Genomic DNA, 23,235 nt, shown 5'->3' on the forward strand with positions numbered 1-23,235 from the left:
ATGAATGAGAATCATAGACAAAAGAAAACTGGTTATAAATAAATGGTAACCAAAAAAAAAAAAAAAAAAAAAAAAAGCTAAAGTAGCCATATTAACATGAGTCTAAACATTATTTTAAGACAAGAATTATTATTAAAGTCACTATGCATTGGCAAAGGATAAATTTTAAATAGTATGGTCTTAATTACCATATACTTAAAATATATAATGTTATAATTGATAGAAACACAAAGAAAAATTTGTCATTTCATACCATAGTGCTAATCAACAGGCAAATAAAATAAAACAGATTAAGATAGCAGATTTGAACATCTTAATTAATAAATCATGATTATTAATTAGTGGGTATATATTTATATATAACCATTTATATATAATTTTATGTAATTATTTGAAAAGTAGAAAATCTCTATTACTCTATAATTATTTCAAAAATTGAATCAATAATTAAGTATCTTGATCTTGAGAAAATACCAGGTAAGATCTACTACCTGGTAGATGAAAGATTTGAAAGTAGCATGGAAGAATTGATTTAAAAGAGCATGAAAGAATTGATTAAAGATTTGCAAAAGAGGAAACAAATATATTATTGCTTTTGGTGATATCATTGTCTTCACAGAAACCCCTCCCAAACAATCAAAAAAATTCTTAAAATTAATAAGGGAGTTAAATTTTCTTGGTAGATGATTAGCATGCAAAAGTCAATTACTGTTCTACACAGCAGCAGAAGATAAAAATCATGTAGAAATAAATGTAATAAAAATGCACAAAACTATTATGGAGAAAACTATACAACTTTATTGAAATATGTTACAGAATAATTTGTTAAATGGAGAGTTGTATTGGTTTCCCAGGATTGCCATAGCAAATGCCACAAATGAGTGTCCTCAAATAACAGAAATTTATTCTCTCACAGTTCTGGAGACTAGGAATCCAAAATCAAGACATCAACAGGGCTGTGCTCCTTCTGAGCTTCTGTGAGAATGCTTCCTTCCCTCTTCTTCATTTCTCGTGGTAACCAGCAATCTTGGAATTCCTTGGCTTGCAGCTACCTAACTTGGATGTCTCATCTTCACATGGCTTTCTTTTCTTTTATCTTCACATCCATTCTTGTATAGGCACTAGTCCTACCGGTTTAAGGGCCCACATTATTCCAGCATAATCTCATCTTTACTAATTGCATCTGCTGATCTTATTTCTTATTTTCAATTAAGGTCACATTCTGAGATACTGGAGGTTAAGACTTCAACACAGTTTTCTGGAGGAACACTATTCAATCCATAATAAAAGTTATACCATGTTGATGGTTAAGCAAAACATATTCATGTTTCTGGGCATCTATCACATTTGTATGAATTGTTGCCCAAGTTTTGCAATGCAATTCCAATAAAATTCCAACAAAGCTGACTTTAGAATTTATATGAAAGAGAAAATGATCATGAATACAGTCAAGTTAAACTCTATGGAGAAGATCTTGGTAGAAAGACTCACTTTACTAGATGCCAAGACTTTCAAAGTGATATAAACTAAGACAATGGGATATTGGGGCAGAATTAGATGAATGGAATGGACTAAAGAACCAAGAGTCAGACCTATACAAATATGAAAAACCTATTCTTGACAGAGCTGGAATTGCAAATCAATGAAAAAATTGAACCACTCAATAAAATGGTCCTGGGAAAATATAGACATAAATAAAAAAATTAAAAATGGGTCCCCACCTCATCTTGTATTAAAAATAAGTTCCATGTAAATCCATGGTTTCTATTTTAGGGATAGAAGATTTCCTAAATAAGTTGTAAGGAGCACAAAACAGAGAAAGATTAATAAATTTTACTATATAAAAATTCCTAATATTAACCATCAAGTGTATAATTTCTTTCCATTTCCTTCTTCTAGCTAACTAATAAGTTCTAGACCTATGGTAGGTATGAGAGATTCAAAAGTGAAGATCACGGACAGTGTAGGGAGGAAAAGATATGTTTCCAAATAATTTCAGTTTTTGCAGTGTTATGAAAGAGGACTGCAGGGAACCCTAACCTGCCTGGAGCACCAGAAAAGTAACTGAAAAGATAGCATTAGAGGGGGCTAATGGAGTAGAGGTAGGAAGCAAAGAGCGCTCGTCTGAGGGAAGGGCAGATGTAAAGGTTCTGAGAACCTACCATGGGGCCAGGGAGGCTCAAGGGCAAGGTGCCCAAGATGAAAAAGGAGAAGTGGTAAGGTCAGATCATGGAGGGTCTTGGGGCCATGTTCAACATTTTGAAATTACCCAAGAGCCATGGGAAACTGTAAAAAATAATCAAGGAAATGAGATGATAACATTGCATTTTAAAATAGCAAACCAGGTGACCTCTAGAGAGTAGAGAAAGCATGAATGGATGTAGGAAGAGTACACATCATTTTGCCTTTTCCCATTCGTTAGATGTCATTTTTTCAAGTGTGTTTTATGAGCTAGGGAAGTAAGGAAGCTTTAAAAATAACATATTATATAAATAGAATAATGATAATAATGGTATCATTAATATATAATTACTAATTAATGATACCAATGCGATCCTTGTTTTACAGAAACTGACTTGCCCAAGGTTGCCCAAGAACTGGCAATTGAATCTGGACAGTTGGCGCTGGAGTCCGTGGTCTTAGCCACTGCACCATGATGGCCAGAATTAGGAGAAATAATAGAGCAACTGTATGTATGCACTCCATAGGAAACCATTCTCAAACTCTACCCAATGGACATACAATGGTTCAAAGACCCAATGGACATACAATGCTGCTTCTGGTCTAACCAGAGAGGTGACTTATGGTACGATGCAGGCCCATTGCTGACCCAGTCACCAGAGCTGAATCAGCACTGAGATGCTGCCCAGATCCATGGAGAGTCTGTTTAATATACTCAATGAGGATTGAGGTGGACTCAGACAGAAATTCTCTTCTTGAGTCTAGTTACAGACAAGAAAATCAGACTTATCTTCTTTGCTTGACCATAGCAAGTGTTGATCAGGCAATGAACGTTGTTCATCCACTTTCTCCAGCCACTGAGGTGAATGCCGAGATGGTGTGGCTAATTTCCATGACAGCCACTTGTACCAAATCCAACACCTGCACAGGTATCATATGTGTACTCACAGGCTTCCCTGTAGTGTTGGAAGACCTTGCTCTTTCAGAGGAGTTGTTTCTAGCCATTTCCCAGGCATATTAAGGGTTTGCTTGTATTTATAGCCACTGCTGTAGTCTGCATACCCACTGGACATCTGCACAGGACCTGTGAGGTTCCATGAGGCAAGGAGGGTTCCTTGTGAGAAATTTGGGGCTAGGGCAGCTGCAGGAAGGAAAGCATTGGAAGAGGGGGCACTTGTTGTCGTGGCTGTTGTTCTAATATGTTCTTTGTTAGCATGGCTCCTTTTCATTCCCTGTTAGTTTTTATTTCCCTCTGTCCATTGTCAGTAGAGTTGCAGCCAGGGGTTCTTTCTATGAACTGCCTCCGATTAGTGCTGGCTCAGCTGTGTTTTGTCTGTTGTGACTCCAAGTACACATGGTCACTGATGGGAGGCCAATGGCTTAGAAATAGATGGCCAGGAAAAACAATTACAAGACACAGCAATGTCAGTTCATTTCCTTTGTCTGGATCTGTGAGCGCACAGGTGCCTCTGCTTTTCTCTGAATATCAGATGATACATATTAGAGAAGTGTGATCCTTGCATCTACTTTGCTGGGACTTTCCACTTGGCTCTCTCATTCATTCCATTAATCAGTCAGTTCAGAGGCTGACCACCCCAGGCCGTCACACTGCCTTCCAAAGAAGTTAATCTACTAGGAAGAGAGTACAAGTTCAATGCCAGCTCATCAGCAAGAAGAAAATCGAATTGAGTGCGTTTTTTGTTTTGTTTTTGATAGTAATGTGTATTTGTAAATATAATTTATAATATGCCAAGTATTTTGACAATTATTCCAATTTGGCTCTCTCAAAAACATTATGAAAACAATTCAAGAAATTGTTAATAATGGTTTTATGCTTAGGGAGGTGGGGAAATTACACTTATATAAATCATTTTATTTTTCCAATGCACATGCAGTATGTTTGTATTTAAAAAAGAAAAAAATTGAAGAAATACATGCAGAGAAAGAAGGATAAAGAAAATGGGGAAAATTTAAGCAATTGGTGAATCTGGCTAATGGCATTTGGAATTCTTTGTACTATTCTTGCAAGTTTTCCATGAGTTTAAAATTATAACAGTTAGAAAGTTGCAATAATGGCCTAAAAAGATTAAAGGTATGTAATTCTTGGGTAATGTTTAAAATGGGTAATTCCAACAAATTTGCTTGGAATTTCCCCAGGAATCCCCCAAATGCCTAGATTACAGGCTTTGCTTAAAATCATAGATTTAAAATATAATAGAGTGAACTATAGGCTGTGGGAGAAATTGTTGTACAGTTGAAGCACAACATGACTGTATTCAGTTCATAGCTTTTACTGAAATATAAAACAAACTAAGCAAATTCTTTGAATTTTTTTTTGTATGCAGGTGTGCAATTACAGAGTGACTGTTTGTTTTCTGAATATAGTATGTTCCATACGTTAGAAGGTGATAATTACCTTGTTAGATATCCATTCTATTTTTTACATACCATGAAATTCATCTGTTTTAAGTGTATAATTCAACTACTTTTAGTAAATTTATAGAGTTGTTCAACCATCACCACAATCCAGTTTTAAAATGTTTCCATCACCCCAAGGGATCCCTTGGGTCCATTTACAGTAAATCCCTGTTCCCACCCCCAGACTCCAGCAAATACACTCTCTGTCTTTACAGATTTGCCTGTTCTGGAGATTTTATGTAAGTGGGATCATACAATATGTGGTCTTTCCCATCTGGCTTCTTTCACTTAGCAGAATGTTTTTGAGGTCCATCACCCCTGTTTTTTCAGGGAATTTTTTCTTGGTGTAAGAAGTTACTCAGAGAATAAGCAAATACCTTACATTTACTCTGAGGAATGAAGAAAGTGAGCCACTAACACATACCAACAGGTCTCTCACAGCTGAATCTGCATCAAGAACTCAGCCTGGGGGATCCCTGGGTGGCGCAGCGGTTTAGCACCTGCCTTTGGTCCAGGGCCTGATCCTGGAGACCTTGGGATCGAGTCCCACGTCGGGCTCCCGGTGCATGGAGCCTGCTTCTCCCTCTGCCTATGACTCTGCCTCTCTCTCTCTCTCTCTCTCTGTGACAGTCATAAATAAATAAAAATTAAAACAACAACAACAACAACAACAACAAAAATAAAAACAAAAAATAAAGAACTGAACCTGATAAATTTTTCTTGTCCAGAACTCATGCTCTCTCAGGAAAAGCAAAGCAGTTTGTTGACTATCTAAAGTATCTTCCAGAATTTGGGAGATTGTCATTACCTTAATTTCTTAGTGACACAGCAGAGACATTGAAAGAGAAAGAGATACAAGGACAGACTCAGGTACTGCACAGAGGATGCAAAACCAAAATGATTGTAAAGAGACATGTTTTGTGATCATGTCATCTGGCACCAAATGTGAGCTGTAAGGAAATGCCAAGACACAATGTGCTTTTAAGAGAATGTCAGTCTCAGGAAATATTGTATTTGATATAACTGCATGATGCAAAAACAATTTTAAGTGTTATCATTTCATAGTAATTTAAAACATCCCAGTTTATAAGAAAGTTGAAAGAACACATTAGATTATGAAGCCCAAGGGGTACATCTTTCTTATGGGTTTAGATAGCTTGAAAATGAATTAGCAATTTGTATACTCTTTTCCCTAAAAATGGCAAAAGAAGACATATTTCAATTGTATGTATGTATATAATTGCTATATATACATTATGTATAAATTGCATATCTTTCCATTTCAAGCATCTGTGACTCAGCCATAAATGTTTTGTCTTCTATGAAAATTATGAGGTTTACCCATCAGTTCTTTTAAAGAGTCTGTTTCATTGTTTTTTTTATTTGCCTTATTTGCATGTGTCTTTCTAACAGGTGCCCAGACTGTCCCGGCATCTCCTGATGGTCAATTTGCAGCCAGACCTCTGATACTGCTAGCATGTGTTACCTGCAATCATGCAATTAGTCATGTTGGTTGTGTGATTTTTTAAAAATGAGCTATTTCAAACCAAGGGTCCTGTTCAGACAATTCTGTCACCTAGATGCTCCATGGTTTTAGAAATTTGAATAAAAGCTCTTTTGCCAAATCTTACTTTTGTTTATTTGTTTTCCTAGGATACCCTTTTAGGACAGAAAGGGCTTCAATTAAAAATTTCTACACCATTTTCCTCCATGATCAAGGAATTGTGTGACTTCAGGGATGGAAACATTAGTCAGCATTTCACAAGATTAGATTTCCGGGCTGAAGATCAGAAGCTGCAATAAATCAATATCTGAATTTGCAAGTCAGTGAAAATAACAAAGGCACTTATGTTTAGCCCAACTGCAAGCCCAGCCAGTAGGACACGATCATCTTCATTGGTTCCCCAAGTGATAAAACCCACACGGATGGAGACAAAGAGCAGATGTGGCATCAGTGGTGGTCTTCTGTCCCACTACTGTGACTGGCACCCCAAGAGGGTGAAAGACTCCACATTGGACTGTTCTGTCATCACCATGAAAACATGATTCCCTTCCCAAAAAAACAGTCTAGCAAAATAACACAAACATGACCAAAGTTGGAGTTAATTGCTGCAGGAGAATGAGTGATCTAAGGGATCTTGGGGTAGTCAAAGTATCTCATTCCCTGAAAGCATCACAGAGAAGGAGAAATAATGTTTTAAAAGGTCTAAAATTGAATCCAGAAATTTGAGACTTTAGAACTTCTGGCATCAAATCCAGAATCCTCCATTCTCTTCTGAGACTCACTAACCAACTTGGAACAAGACTCTGAAAAAATGGGGCATATCTTCTGCCTCCAATCTTGCAGGGGAGCTTAGAATCTTCCTTCCATGAGAAGTTTTGGTACTATTTTTTTTAAGTTTTGTTATTTTTAATTAAAGTGTCCCTGCTTTCCTCCTCTTCCCTGTGTCTACATGTTTTTCTTTCTCTGCCAGCCATTCCTCATATTTGTAAATGAGAGAGGATTATGCAGATATATTCGTTCCATCCTCATCATCAACAGCATCATAATCATCATCATTGTCATTGTCATTATCTTTGGGTGACAAGAGACAACATGTGAACAGCAATCACAGTACGTAAAATCAGGGAAGAGTAAACTTGCAAGCATCCTGAGTAAATAGATGATATCTCTAAGAGCAGATGTTTCCACATGTGCTTCCACAAGCACATTCCTCTCTCACCTGTTCTCTTAGGGACATGCCCAGACAGTCAAACTATCCATACAAATACAGTACTTGTAGCCTGTGTCCACTTTAAACAGGACCCAGATTTTCCATTGGAATGCAGCTGCATGGCTAGCTCAACAACATCAGCCATCCTGAAGATTCAATGATGAAATAATTTCCTCAAATTTCCCTGGAGCTGATGACATTGGCACTCATTCTGAATTGGAGGGTTTATAGCATTAATTAGGGATCAATACATGTATTAGAGAAAGGAATTATGGCATTTTACTTTGGGAAATAGCATAGTTTTCTTCAGTATGACAGAAAAACTCTGTCTTGAAAGGAATTCAAGTTTTCCGTCTTCTTCATTTAAGTAACAAAGATGAAGAATGTAAACAAGTTGACATTTTAGTAGCAGTTCATTTAACCAATAATCTTCGATCATCTTCTACTTTCTGTGATGAGTATTATGCTAGAGAATAATAATAATGATAATAACTAATGTTTATTGGGTATTTACTATAATCCAGGTCTTGTGTTCATGTATCAACTTTAATGAGTGGTTGCCTGACATGTGGTGCTGAGATGGAGTCTGAGACCTTGTCTGGATTTTTTTTTTAATTTTTATTTATTTATGATAGTCACAGAGAGAGAGAGAGAGAGAGAGAGAGCGGCAGAGACAGGCAGAGGGAGAAGCAGGCTTCATGCACGGGGAGCCGGACGTGGGATTCGATCCCGGGTCTCCAGGATCGCGCTCTGGGCCAAAGGCAGGTGCCAAACCGCTGCGCCACCCAGGGATCCCCCTTGTCTGGATTTAATGAGAAAGAGTGTTGCAGTTGATTAACGATGTCCGCTTTGGGCACAAGAAGGAAAAATGATGATACGTACAAATATATTCACATCCTATGGCTTTGTATTATCAATAAAGATAGAATGTAGAATGTGACAAAGCACAATGACATTGTGCTCTGAAGTCCAGAGCAGAAATTCAGGAAAATCATTAACATGTAGGTAAATTTTATCTTAGTTTTGACAGAAAGTCAGACTTTGTTGGGTGAGGTTGAAAGAAAAGAGAAGAACATGTTAAGCAGAGGGAATCATTTCAACAAGATGCTGAGGAAAGAGGTAGGGTATGCTAACGGATAGCTACTAGTTGGGCCCATCTGGTACTTACAAGGGACAATAGGAATTTAGAGGGACAATAGTGTGGAAGAAAAGGAGAGAAAGCTTCAATATTGGCTGAAAGTGGTTAGAAATGTATAACTATTTAAATTATTTTGTGGTATGGCCAGATATGAGGATGATTTTGAAAAGAGCACATAGAATTTATCCAAGAGAGGGATTAGAGCATACCAGTGCTAATGCAATTGTGAAAGTCTGGGTGGGACACGTAAGTTCTGCTAGTGTAGGAAACCGCTGTGAGCAACATCAGCACGTGGAATGAATTGTCTTGATAACCAAGTGAGCACATGGGTGAGGACAAGAGGCATACCTATCATACATTTCTATGACATTTATTTAATAGAAATAAGGAAGCAGGAGGTTTTATGATGATGATCTTTATTTTGTTCATCTTGATTTTGGGGTGTTGAGAGGAAATCCACATCTAGTAGGCAGTTGACAATTATGTTTGGTGATCAGGAAACTCTGTAAGGCCAGAAAGATGGTTTAGGGAGAGGTTTGCCTAGACATGATAGCTGATAAACTGAGAATTCAGGGGCTTGCCATGGAAGAGAGCAGAGACAGGAAGATAAAAATTGACCTTAGCAGCTGCCTTTTTAGAGTACAGAAGATGGAGCCATGCCAGCAAAGGTGACAGAAAAGAAGAGGTCATTAAATAGAAAGGAGAAGAGGACGAAGAGAATGGTCAACCTCAGGATCATTGTAAACAGCCCTGCCTTGAATTTCTTTTGGATTTTAGGATGCCAATGCATGTTCTCATCTATTATTTTAATTAATGTTCAAAAGTTTGTTTTAGAATGTTTACATAAATTATGAAATATCCCTGGAAGTGTCTTGGGTTTTGTGCTATTTTTGCATATGAACAAGTAAAATTTAAATTGCTCTTGAGCTATTGTTCTCTCATGCATCCCAACCATTGAAATGTGCAGAGGGTTAAGTGTAAAAATGCAAAGATCTCTCTTGAATGTTCATAGTCTCTATTTCCCTATCTGCTCTCAATTTCCTCCAGATATGAGCACTCCTTTCTTGCCATGTCATTTCCACTGACTGATGGGTCACAGAATGAACTCCATCACTGGGGCTCTATCCTCTTTTTCCAGGAGCCTTATGTAAAAGTCCATATATAAAAGTTGGCTTCTAAAAATCTTGAGGTAAATAAAACTGCCAAAGATATTATGATATTTTCATTTTCTGCCTTCTTTATTTTTCCTCCTATTTTTCCTTTCTCTATCTTTTTTTCAGAAAGTGATTCCCAAGAATTTCTGGGACTCATCCTCTAATACCACTTCTATTTTCTGTTTTTTTTTTTCTTAATGTTTTCTTTTGCTGATTTGCTTCAGAATCTGTGATTTATGATTTTTATTTATTTTAGTAAGAATGTGTAGTAGGAGATCATGTGGAAAGCCATGCTTAAATATTCTTATGTTTTCTTCTAATCTGTAACTGTTCAGTAAGTGAGGGCTGCATTGGTATCTATATCTTGCCATCTTTCAGCAGCTTATATGGCATTCCTATTTTACCACAATATAAAACATGCATTCTCAAGGGGGCAATATCATCTCCAAAAGGGGTGAAAATTAGTTTCTTAGAGGGGGTGAGAAAATCTTACTCAAAATCTGTAAAGGACTTATATACATATGCATAAACAAATACACAGTCTATCTGTGGTGTTACAATTTTACTGGAGAGTGATTAGGGAAAAAAGAGTCGGAAAAGTCTTCTTAGGCAGTGATGATGAAAAACAAAAGTTCAGAAACACTGATCTAAAAGAAAATTATGGTTTGTTTCTTTTTTTTTTTTTTTTTTTATGGTTTGTTTCAACACAAACTCTTGCTTGAGCCAAACATTATAAATAAATTATGAAGCATGACAAAATAGAGGGGAAAATGGACATTTTTGTCCAAATATTCACCTGTTTTCTGCCTTTTTGAGTGCTTTAAATGACCTACTCTCTATTAGTCATATCATTTTTTCTAATAATATTTTTCCAAGAGCATAATTCTAGGGTTTAGAATTATGAGTGACCCTGGTTTTTAATCTCCTTTATCATTTGTAAAATCACACAGTAGGCATTTCTGTTTAACTGTATGTATGTATGTGTGCACTTACCTTCTTCCAACAAACCATTATAATTCACCCCAATGTAGGAATATGGCAAGTGCTATAGAGAACAGGTAAGAAACAATAAATTTGGAATATTCAGGAACTTGGGAAATAGCAATTTTGTGCCCATCAAATAATGACCACTTTCCTTTTTCAATCATGTCTGAATTGCTAAATTATATGTTGCTTCATCCTTTGATGGGCATCCTTTATCAACCCGTACCTTTCTGTTTATTAGGCCACATCCTTTTCCCTATTTCGATATGAATTTTGTAAAGTACTTGGCATTTTTGAAATAAATTTTGTAAACCACACCATCATACTATCTGTGGTACAAAAGTGCAGTTATGAAATAAATCAATCATGGGATGAAGAGTACAGTCCACAGGGAATAGGATCAATAATATTGTAGTAACTTTGTATGGTGGCTGATGGTGACTACACTTACCAGGTGTAATGTATATAAATATTGGAATTACTATGTTGATTATTATAGTATTGTATATCAATATAATATTGTATAATATAATACCTGAAACTAATATAATATTGCATATCAATTATACTTAATTGAAAATATCTCTCTGGGGCTCCCAAGACAAGTGTTTACTATGTCACTTGCCATGCATTATGAAATTTTTATATGTGTGTGTATGTGTTTAAGACTGATCTTCTCTGGGGTGAGTTGACCCCAAACTTCAGGAGAAGAGAGATAGTCAAGAGTGATGAGACCTCAAGAGAATCATAGTGTTTTATATTTGAAAGAGTCATGGAGATCATCTAGAAAACTGTACAAGCTGCATTATTCTAATAGAATAGTGGAGGTTCACCAAGGCCCAGGGAAGTATGAGAAGTCCCCACACTGGAACAAGCTTGGGCAAACAGCCAAATGACCTGATACTCATTTCTGCATATTCTTCTCCGCATCAAGTAATGATTTTCTGGAGTGCAAGTTTTCCTTTCCAAAGTCTACTTTCTTGTTCTTTGTGATATTTAATGCATAATTTCTCACAAGTGAAGATCTCAAGATGTCTTAATGATATTTTAAGTGAACTCAAGGCATTAAGAAAGATTAGAAATTTTCTAGAATGCTCTAGAAAGAAGACTCTTAATAAAAATCTAAATGAGTATGCCTAAAAATTTGTGTGACTATACCCTTCTATGGTCACCTGAGCTCTTAGGATGAAATTCTTTGACTTCTGGCCTTGTAATCTTTGTATACTTACTATCCCTTTCTTTTCTCCAATTTTTACTGGCTTTTCTTTTAATTATCATGTGTTTCATTCAGGTTTGTGAAACTTTGATAGTGGTGCAGTGAAAAACAACCTAATGAGGAATTATTAGAACTTCCATTTTGTGGGATGGCAGTATTAATAGCAAAATTTTATTTTGAAAACTTTCCTTTTGTACATGATTAACATTTTTTAATAAAAGCATTTGCAAATAAACTCACAACTCTTATTTCCAATGTGTGTGATCCTTTCCCTCTTACAGAAATATTTGTACAGAGTAATTTTTAGGTATATATATATATATATATATATATATATATATATACCTAAAGGTATAGGTAAATATAGGTAAATATAGGTATAGGTATATATACCTAATATATAAAGGTATATATATATATATATATACACACACACACACACACACACACACACACACATACCTAAAGGTATCTCCTTAGGATATATATATATATATTCTCCTCCCACACACACACATTTCAGAATGAAAAAGGTACTAGAGCCATGGGCTGAATATTCAACAGCAATTTTTGTGTTTATGATGTGGGATGGAAAGAAATAGAAATTAAACCTCTCTTCTTTCCACAAGCCACATTCAGACTGGCTCCAAGTGAAGGGTTTTCACACAGGCCAGTTTCTGTACTATGAATTTACCCACTTTTCAACCAGTCTTGAGAGATATTTTAGTCTCAGCATCTGGTCGAGGTCATCTCTCAAGCACAAGTGCACCACTGTGCCAGTCCTGGGGCTGTTTTATTTGATGAGGACCACAGCTCTCTGGCAGATAGGCTCTGTTTTGATTTCCTAAACCTCTTGGAGGTGAAGGAAGGTTTGCTGACTGTGGTCAGGAAGGTCCCAATTATGAATGATTCCCTAACCAAGTGTTGAAACACTGTACTTTGTAATTAAAATGCAAAATACACAAACTGCCAAACCTAGAAGAATTTTTTTTCAGGAATTTTCCTTGAAAGCTTAGCTTCATAGTTCCTTCAAGCATCTTCTCTCTAAATTTACTTTGATTCTTTTAGTCTGCCATAAACAAAATGATCCTGTTTGATCCCTTTGATTGATACTGTCTCTCAAGAAATATGGATATGATTTATGCTATTTATAGAATACATTTCAGAGACTTGCTTTTTTTCACATATATATCTCAAATCTTGTCATCATTCTACTTTGCTGCTGCTGTGCAAACTCTGTGCTACCAGGAAAAAGAAGGAAAATATAACTCTAGAGAAAGCATTTTTTTCCTTTTAATCTAGTAAAACTTTGCTCTGTGTATTGTAAGACTCTGTTATTGGGTGCATACAAGTTTAGAACACCTTTTTTTTTCATAAATTTATTTTTTATTGGTGTTCAATTTGTCAACATATAGAATAACATCCAGTGCTCATCCCATCAAGTGATCAAGTGCCCCCCTCAGTGCCTGTCACCCAGTCATCCCCACCCCCTACCAACCTCCCCTTCCACCACCCCTAGTTCATTTCCCAGAGTTAGGAGACTCTCATGTTCTGTCTCCCTTTCTGATATTTCATACTCATTTTTTCTCCTTTCCCCTTTATTCCCTTTCACTATTTTTTATATTCTCCAAATGAATGAGACCATATAATGCTTGTCCTTCTCCGATTGACTTATTTCACTCAGTATAATACTCTCTAGTTCCATCCATGTCGGAGAAAATGGTGGGTATTTGTCGTTTCTAATGGCTGAGTAATATTCCATTGTATACATAAACCACATCTTATTTATCCATTCATCTTTTGATGGACACCGAGGCTCCTTCCACAGTTTGGCTATCGTGGACATTGCTGCTAGAAACATCAGGGTGCAGGTGTCCCAGCATTTCATTGCATCTGTATCTTTGGGGTAAATCCCCAACTGTGCAATTGCTGGGTCGTAGGGCAGGTCTATTTTTAACTCTTTGAGGAACCTCCACACAGTTTTCCAGAGTGGCTGCACCAGTTCACATTCCCACCAACAGTGCAGGAGGGTTCCCCTTTCTCCACATCCTCTCCAACATTTGTGGTTTCCTGCCTTGTTAATTTTCCTCATTCTCACTGGTGTGAGGTTGTATCTCATTGTGGTTTTTATTTCTATTTCCCTGATGGCCAGTGATGCGGAGCATCTTCTCATGTGTTTGTTGGCTACGTCTATGTCTTCCTCTGTGAGATTTCTGTTCATGTCTTTTTCCCATTTCATGATTGGATTGTTTGTTTCTTGGCTGTTGAGTTTAATAAGTTCTTTATAGATCTTGGATACTAACCCTTTATCTGATATGTCATTTGCAAATATCTTCTCCCATTCTGTAGGTTGTCTTTTAGTTTTGTTGACTGTATCTTTCCTGTGCAAAAACTTATCTTGATGAAGTCCCAATAGTTCATTTTTGCTTTTGTTTCTCTTGCCTTCATGGATGTATCTTGCAAGAAGTTACTGTGGCCAAGTTCAAAAAAGGGTATTGCCTGTGTTCTCCTCTAGGATTTTGATGGAATCTTGTCTCACATTTAGATCTTTCATCCATTTTGAGTTTATCTTTGTGTATGGTGCAAGAGAGTGGTCTAGTTTCATTCTTCTGCATGTGGATGTCCAATTTTCCCAGCACCATTTATTGAAGAGACTTTTTTCCAATGGATAGTCTTTTCTCCTTTGTCAAATATTAGTTGACCATAAAGTTGAGGGTCCATTTCTGGATTCTCTATTCTGTTCCATTGATCTATGTAGAACACCTAATTGGTGAATTAAATCAGTTATCATTATGTGGTGACAATCTTTATTCCTAATAATGTTTGTTGATTAAAGTGTATGTTGTTCCGGGATCCCTGGGTGGCTCAGCGGTTTGGCGCCTGCCTATGGCCCAGGGCGTGATCCTGGAGTCCCGGGATCGAGTCCCACGTCGGGCTCCTTGCATGGAGCCTGCTTCTCCCTCTGCCTGTGTCTCTGCCTCTCTCTCTCTCTCTGTGTCTCTCATGAATAAATAAATAAAATCTTAAAAAAAAATAAAGTGTATGTTGTCTGCTAGTTAACATAACTATAGCAACTTTCTTTTAGTTAGTAGTATTTGTCTGCTGTATTTTTTTCCCTATATATTTTTTCCATTCTCTCTACGTCTTTCTTTTTTCCTTCCACATAGCTGAATTGGCAGGAGTCAGGGCAGGAAATTAATGTGGGTCAAACAGTAAAGAGAGATAGAACTGAGACACACAAAACAAAGGACAAAATGCATTGCACTTAAAAGAGTACCTATAGAATGCTAATTATGCAAATGCTTCTACACATCTGGATACATGTTTGAGGGATGCTTAAAGAAGAAAAAGAAAGGAAAACTTTCTTTCATCAAATACCCATGGACAAAGCCAAATAACTGTACAAATGAGGAGAAAATAGCTTTCGTGTGTAAAGAATTTATAAAGAATGACTATATTTAGATGGGAAGGTAATCAACTGATTATAAAAAAAGGAGCAGGGATCCCTCTCTCTCTCTCTCTCTCTCTCTCTTTCTCTCTCTCTGTGACTATCATAAATAATAATAAAAAAAAGGAGCAAAAGGTATGAATAGGCAATTCATAGAAGAAGAAATGTGAACTACCAATAAACATATATTTAAATGTACAACTTTACTAGCAACTAAGGAAGGAAATGCAAATTAAAATGAGCTTTTATCTTTTACCTGTTAGAATAGAACATACTTCAAAATTAGATAAAATTATATATTGATAAGGGGGAAGGTATTATATATTGATGGGGGAAGGTACCTCTCCCTCTAAATGATATTGCTGGTTAGGATTTAAGTTTCTATTGCCTTTTTGCAAGGTACTTTGCCAAACCTTCTAAACTTGAATGTATCTTTTGAGCCAAAAATCTCACTTATTGGTATCTGATCAAGAGAAAGCCACATGTGTATGAGGGAGGCATGTACAAATCTATTCCCTGGTGGTATTTTATGGAATAGTTTTTTAAAAAAAGGAACCTTGAATTTCCACTAATGGGGTAATAATTTCATAATCCATCCTATGGAATATTATGCAGCAGTTTTTTAAATGCAAGAAATCCATACTTAACACTTATGAAACTACCTAAAGACTTTAGCCAATTAAAAATGTCCACAAAGTAAAGAATTATTCTATTTATATAAACAATACAGATTTGAAACAAAAATATTTATTCCTATAGTTTTATATGTAAGTAGAATAAATTGAGTGGATACATGCTAAATTCACAGAATGCATCACATGGTAGTAAAAGAACTGGGAATGGAGGTACTGTTTTTAGGGTAAATATTTGCATCTATATTATTTCAATTTCTTAGAATCAGAAATGAATTTATATTTTACTCTTCATTTAAAAGAATTGTTTTTAAAAAAGATGATTTTACATTTGACTAATGGCTGAATTTTCAGTATGCTTTGATTTCACTGTTTAGATAAATTAGATCATAGCTTTTAAAGCAATGATAAAATTCTTCTCTAAACTTACAGGAAGAGGCTAGCACATACAAAATCTTTTGGTTGACCAGTGTGCAAAGCAAATTTAAAATTAACTTCAGCCTTAAGGAAGAAACTTTGTGTCTAGAGTGAAATGAATAATTGGGAGCTATGAGCACATCTCTTTTCTTTGACACGGGGAACACTGACTCCTCTTTTCGTTAAAATCATGAGGGATTCTCAGTAGATACCACTGACCTGCAGAATGTGAATGGGACTGTCTGGAATAGTTCTTACTGTCTGTTTCATTAGATGTATCTTACTCTTCCAGGACAAAAGGCTCTTTTTCTTTTGAGTATGTCATGCATTTGGCTAGGTATTGCAAGCCTGGAGTCTGATTCTATAAAAACCATCACTATCTTTAGGATTATAAACTATGGTAGGGCCAAACCCTATAAACTGTATGATAAGTTTTAATCTTGCTTTAAAAATATGAGGCTTTTAAAAATTAAACTCAAACTCTGAGCTGCCATGGACTATAGTCTAATCTCTCACTTTACAGATGAAGAAACAGAACCAGAGGAGTTAAGTATCTCATTCAACATCACTCAGTGACTCTTAAATTCACCAGGTACACAGTGGCCCCGAACAAATCACCAATGTAGCCTCTCTCAGGGCGTACATGTTCTTCAACTGCTACTTGTTGGAGGGACTGATCTAGAGCCACATGCTTATCTTAGGATAATTCTGGAGAATGATCAATTCTGGGCTGTTTGGGTAGAGCACCGAGCTACAACTGTCTAAACTGTCTATGGAGAACTCCGGAAGTTATTTATTGTTTACTGTTTTCAGGCTATCTTGACTTCAGACTGCCTAAATTCTATTCTCAAGTGAGATTTTTAAGCCATTATCCTTTTGAACAAAGAAGAAATTATGCTATCAATGTATAGAGAGTCTAAGGATACACATTTCTATGAAATATGGAAATTTAGAATGAAGGTTATTAGATACTTGTTAATAAATATCTCTAGTAATCTTGAGTTAGGTGCACAATTTCTGAAATATCTACTTACAGCAAAGATGAAATGAGGGTAGAGTATTGATCTTTATGTTTATTGCACTTCCTGGGTTGATATGGGATTACAATGTTATTTTAGTTTGTCTAAAGTGCACAAAACCTTTTTTGTAACTGAAATAGGATCTTTTCTTCCCTTCCCCCATTTCCTTTGTTTCTTTCCCCCTTTAAGCACGCATGTGTGTACATACACACACACACACACACACACGTTATCTCCAAAAGAGAAAACAAAAACAGGACCTGGAAACTCAAAACACATTGTCATCTTTCTGCTGAAATTGTACCCAGCAACAGAGTATTTCTACATTTCCTTTCCCTTCCTCCCCCTTTGCTCAGTACAGTCCAGGGAGATTGATAAAGGCTGGAGACCCAGGCTAGCAGGCCCATTTATGACAGTCAGACCCCATTACGGGCTCAGCTGAGGACACATCTGGAACCCATTTCCTGCCAGGGGGAACGGTGGATGGCGAGTAGTAGTCAGCGTTCAGCTGAGCCTCTCCTGTCTGGCTGTTGGCTGCCTCTCCTGGCCAGAGCCTGAGAACGTGGCTGCTAGTGAAAGTGTTTATGTGTTTATGTGACCACAGGTATGTGCTCTTGGTGACAGATCTCCTGTCCCATGTCGTGTGTCCTGGCAGGCAAGTGGAACGTGGGTTAGAGCCAGAGGGAGTGCCCTCTGAGGTTGCAGTGTCACTGCCAGAAGAGGGAGTGTCCCTGGGTGTGGAACTCGGGCTTCAGGAGGACAATCAGTGGCTTTTCTTCTGGATTTGGGCTGGCTGCAGCATTTGGGAATGATACTTCCTCTGCTGTTAAATTTAGTTATGGTTTTGTCCAGTATTGGGGGGCAGGAAGACAGGCTGCCTCACAAGAGACAAGTCACTCTCTGTGTGGAAAATGGATTTTCTGAGTGTAATATCCACCCCTTAGCAGAGCCATGACCATGGTCAGGTAAAGAGGGTCTCCTCTCCACCTGTCAGAGAACTCAGAGCCTTGAGACATTCAGTGAGCTGGGGGAGAAAGTGTCCCACAGATCAAGATGGCATCTGTGACATCTGTGGGGAGCCCAATCACAGTAGAAATGTTCCATCTGCTTCCTGAATGTTCTGGGAAAGGAAGGGGCCATGACAAAGACAAAGGGTACTGAGTGCTGCACTAGGCAATGGGAAGAATACCAAAGTGATATAAGTCACAGAATTTGTGTTCTGTTGTTATTTGATTGTGTTTACTGCTTTTTATCTTGAGATGCTTCAAACTCAGTGGGGAGATAAGGTTAAAAATGAAGTCTCCTTCATGGCTTTCTTCAGTTGTACATGTCCTCTGGAGGTGTGTCATCAGGTTGCTCTGAGTTTTTTCCCTTCTTACTCCGCACATTTTCCATTTCCTAGATTCCAGCAATCCTGGTTGTACAGGCATCCCCTGGTCAGTAAACCCAGACGTGGGCCATTTAATATCCATGGACCTCTCCCTCTTGCCCCCAGGTGCCTTGAGGTGCTGTCCCATGGTGAATCCACCACCCTCCTCTTTGTATCAGCACTTTTAAATCACCCACCTGGTAGCCCAAGTTAGAAAGCATTTTTTGACAGTCCCTTCTTTCTCGATCTTTCTCTATCTAATATGGTACACAAGTGCCATCCTTTTGACTTTCTTTTGAAATATCTCCTGAATGCATTGCCTCTCCACCATTTTCAAAGCCTTAGTTTAAGTATTCTGCATTTCTCCCTGGACTGTCAATGATTCCTGGCAATGCACAGTATGATGAGAACAAATGTTCCCTTTTCATAAGAAATCTTCTGTAACATCTCCTTTAGCACCCTGAAATGAAATTCATAAATAATGTAATCTATCTGAACACGTTTTGAAAATTCACATAAGGCTCAAAGGTTGATGTGAAGGGAAAATACAGTTAAAGAAATTTGTACTAGCTTAATACACACTTCAGTACATGAAGACAGAAGTAAGTGGTCAGTGACTATACCCACGTGAAGAATCGTCAGGAATGTGACAACTGTGAGTGCAATCCACTCTATGCGTGTTCTAGAAGTGGTTCAGATACTGAGAGTGATGTTGCTGTGAGGGACATATTTTCCAGTAAGGTGAAGGCTCAGGCAAATTTCTGAACCCAACAAAGTACAGTCTCCGCCCCCCCACCCCCACCCTGATGCCAAGGTTGCATTCTTGGAAAATTCAGTGTCTATTAAAATGATACCAAAAAGTTATTTTGTTTTTATATGTAAATGTTTAGCAGGACATTTGAAAATGATTCAGGACACAGGACAACTCTTCACGACTCCAGCATTGTAGGACAATTGGCATCCCCAATCTGTTCCCACTCACTGCCAGAAGCACCCCAAATCCTTGCAACAGCCAAGAAACCCCTTCACAAGTTTCCAGAGCATACCGTGGCAGGTAATAGGAGTCTACTTCTACTGGGAGTCACTACAAAATCTTAATTTATTTATGTTAACTTTTACTTGCTCAGGCAATCTACCTTTCTTTGTAAAAAATGAAGATGAATCTTTGTAAAGATGAATCTTTGTACCTTTCTTTGTAAAAAATGAAGGTGAATCTAAATTTCTTCTGACTTCCACTCCCACCCTGGTCTACCTCACTATCATTTGCAGAAGTAACCATGGTCAATTGCTTAGTATTATTATTCCAAGATATTTATTATATGTTAACCTGCAACTTATGTTCCCCTAGAATACATAGGATACCTGTTATGAGTTGATTGTGTCCTCTGAATATTTGCATGTGGAAGTCTTAGCCCTTATTTGGGTATGCGATTATTAGAAAAATAATGAGGTTAAGATGAGGTCATCCTGGAGGAGGGTGGGCCTCTAATTCAACATTACTTATATTCTTATAAAAAAGGGGACATTTGGACTCAGACACGGCACACAAGGGGAATGCCATGTGAAATAAAGGCAAAGATGGGGTGATGCCTTGCAAACCGAGGAATGATGAAGATTGCCAGCTAACGAGCAGAACCTAGGGGAGAGGCATGGGGCAGATTCTTCTCATAGGCCCAGAAGGAAGCAACCCTGCTGACACTCCTCTCTCAGACTGAGCCTCCAGAACTGGGAGACGCTACATTTCTGGTGTTTAAGCCACGCACTTTGTGATACTTTTCAATGGCAGCCTCAGCAAAGACATACAATACTATTCTGTGTCTCTGAGCTTTAGGTGACAGACAAGAAACAAGCAGAATTAAGACAAGCTGAGGAGGAGGGAGGCCTGGGGCTCCTACAGGTTGAATGACCTCTCTCTGTGGAGGCGTCAGCAGGCTGGAACCAGAAGCAGAAGCGCACTTCGAGCAGAGATGCTTGCATTCACATTGCCTTTCCCGTGAGTCCCATCTCGCAGCAAAAGACGCATCTATTAAGTCAGATTTGCAATCAAGTTGTTTTTATCGAAAAAAGAAAGTTGCAATTAGTTTCGAGCCTTCTTTCAGGCAGTAGGTTTGAGAAATGAAAATAATGAATAACTCAAACTGTAGCTGGGAGCATGACAGACTTTTAACTGGCTGCAGTTTATAGCCTGTGTGGCTGGGAGAAATGAGATCTCCATCTCATTCTAGATCCTTCTCTATACCTTGCTAAGCATGCATGATGAAATGGGTTCCATAATACTGCCTGAAATGTACAGCATGACATACTACTGATGGAAATGAAATGAGCAGTTCAAAATCACGGGCCCTGAAAGAAAAAGCAGACCTTATAATATCCAGTTTCAAAAAGTAATGTATTTAAAAACAATTTGCAAACTGGAAAGGCAATTAAAAGGGTCCTTTTACTCTACTGTGCCATGTGTCACAAACTTTAAGCTTTGAGAGTTGCTCATTGCATCTAAGATTGAGCCAAAGACATTTGGCTTCAGCAAAAACTAGGAAAAGCACTGCTAAAATGATCATATTCTATGTAGTACTTTGAATACTTTCAATGATGACAGATTCTTCTGAAAGCAGGGTCTGTGGAATATGCCTCTCTTATAGTATTTCACCCTGAAATATTTATAGGAATGTTTCTGTATACTTTAAGATTTTATATTCTAAATGGAAACTTCCAAATATCAAAAATAGTATTAATTTTCTAAAATAGTGTAAGCTACACACAAAAAAATAGTGTAAGCTAATATTATTAGCCTGTATTATTTTGTTCTTCATTCAGAATAAAGTATATTAGTGCATAAACAATAGAGATACATATTTTATTATAGAATTGTACAATTATCCTGTGTACTCAGTATCATAGAGATGTAAACTTATAGTTCCATCAACATGTCTGAAATTGGCAGGTTTAAAATTAAAATGTGAACACCCCTTTTTTGTATATGAGTTTGTTTCTTGCTTTTCTGGTGTCTTTTAACATGCAGAGATTACCAAAGTCTTAGTATTTCTCTTATCCCTAATTGTCATAGTTATTTGTCACTAATGAAATTGTTTGGAATAAGTAAAGCAACTTTGCCAGTTAAGCAAGATAATCATGTAGCACTATAAAGAAAGGAGCATTGAATATTTTATCCAGGAATGATCACTTCTGTCTTGTGACACCATTGAAGCTCCTTGAGAGGGTGACAGGAAGAGAGAGACAAACCTCACTCTAACTGTAGCAGCTTTCTGGGCATAGTGTCTTTTACTCAAAGCACTTTGTAGATTTATCGCCCTTCATAAACACAATCAACTCTAATCAAAGCCCTTTAGTGCTTTTTGAGTCGCGTGTTGAACAATTCAAGATGAGCTCACCACTTAGGCTCCTTTTCCTTGACATCCTCCAACATCCTTTGCTTCACCTGACTTTCTCTGCCGTCAATACTCTTCCATTTTTTCTTTCTTGCCTTCCTTCCCATCCTTTATGCCTTCAGCAACTTCCGAGTCTCTGCCTCAGGGAAACTTTCTGGGCCTTTTGCTCTCCAGGTCAGACCTCCCTACCTCCACGTGCTCTTAACACTATGATCTTTCTTTGCATGTCACAGATGTATCATCATGAGTATCTGCGTGAGCACTTGCCTGAAGTCTCTACCCCTGCTCTGTAAGCTCCACAAGCATCGGGGCTTTGATTTTCTTCACCTCTCATCTAATGGCATGTCTGGCCCATATTTGGTAATTACTATATTGCTAAATATACTTAATAAACATTGGTAAATAAATGGATGAAGGACAACATTGTAAACTAAGCATTTCTAGTTTAAAAGCCTTGTGCTAAGAGACTTATTATTATGAAAAAAAGATGATGTTTCACCAAATATCAACTTGTGCCACTCAAAACTGACCATGTGCTCAGTGGATTGACCACAGACCAACCCTCATGCTCAAGAGCAGAATGTACGGGGTGCTTTTAACAATCAAGAGCACTTCCACATAGAAGTATTTCAGTACATGTGATGAAGTCCCGTGGAAAAGGGACTTCAGATGTTGAGTTGCTTTTGTATATAGTTTTTTCATTCAAAGGCATGAACTAGGGCACTCGTTATGCCATGGTGTCAGCAGGAAATACAAGTCTACCCGGATGGTCCAGGTAAAGCGACTTCAGGAAGGCACTCTTTGCAGAGAAGAGAGACTAGACATGAGCAAGAGATGTCCAGACATGTAAAGATGTATAACAGCAGGAAGTCATTACCATCTCCCTCAGGACTGCTGGAGCCTGGGGGAAACAGTGCCATTGGAGCCCCCTAAGAGCTGGAAGCCTGAAGAAGATGGCTACTCTCGTGGGGACAATAGTCATGGAGAAATGCAGATATTGCCAAAGATATAGCACCAAACAGGGAGGAAACAGAGAAGAAATACTCTAACCCCCTCCTCTTTTCCTACCTGCTACCAGCAGTACCCCTGTTGGCTGAACCCAAGCAGAACCCAGTCAGAGGCATGCCCCTGGCAGGGGAGCCCAGATGTTGAGCCACCA

The 23,235-nt window shown here is 37.7% G+C and overlaps 2 long non-coding RNA genes across 9 annotated transcripts in view; both read left to right on the top strand.

Annotated features, from left to right (window-relative positions):
- LOC144317762 (uncharacterized) overlaps positions 1-7,038 on the top strand; it is a 35,787-nt gene extending 28,749 nt beyond the window's left edge. For 7 of the 8 annotated variants that reach the window (XR_013383737.1, XR_013383736.1, XR_013383733.1 and 4 more), the window contains 2 exons: positions 2,569-3,110; positions 6,253-7,038. This is a non-coding gene — a long non-coding RNA (uncharacterized LOC144317762). The remainder of the gene's footprint in view (positions 1-2,568; positions 3,111-6,252) is intronic. The other variant, XR_013383741.1, reaches the window with a different exon arrangement.
- A 10,655-nt stretch (positions 7,039-17,693) lies between these two features.
- Positions 17,694-21,651, top strand: LOC144287901 (uncharacterized). The gene is made up of 3 exons (XR_013355740.1): positions 17,694-17,925; positions 19,581-19,744; positions 20,210-21,651. It is a non-coding gene; the product is annotated as an uncharacterized LOC144287901 (long non-coding RNA).
- Positions 21,652-23,235: the final 1,584 nt, after the last annotated feature.

Source organism: Canis aureus, chromosome 1 (assembly GCF_053574225.1).
Source record: "Canis aureus isolate CA01 chromosome 1, VMU_Caureus_v.1.0, whole genome shotgun sequence".
Classification (NCBI taxonomy): domain Eukaryota; kingdom Metazoa; phylum Chordata; class Mammalia; order Carnivora; family Canidae; genus Canis; species Canis aureus.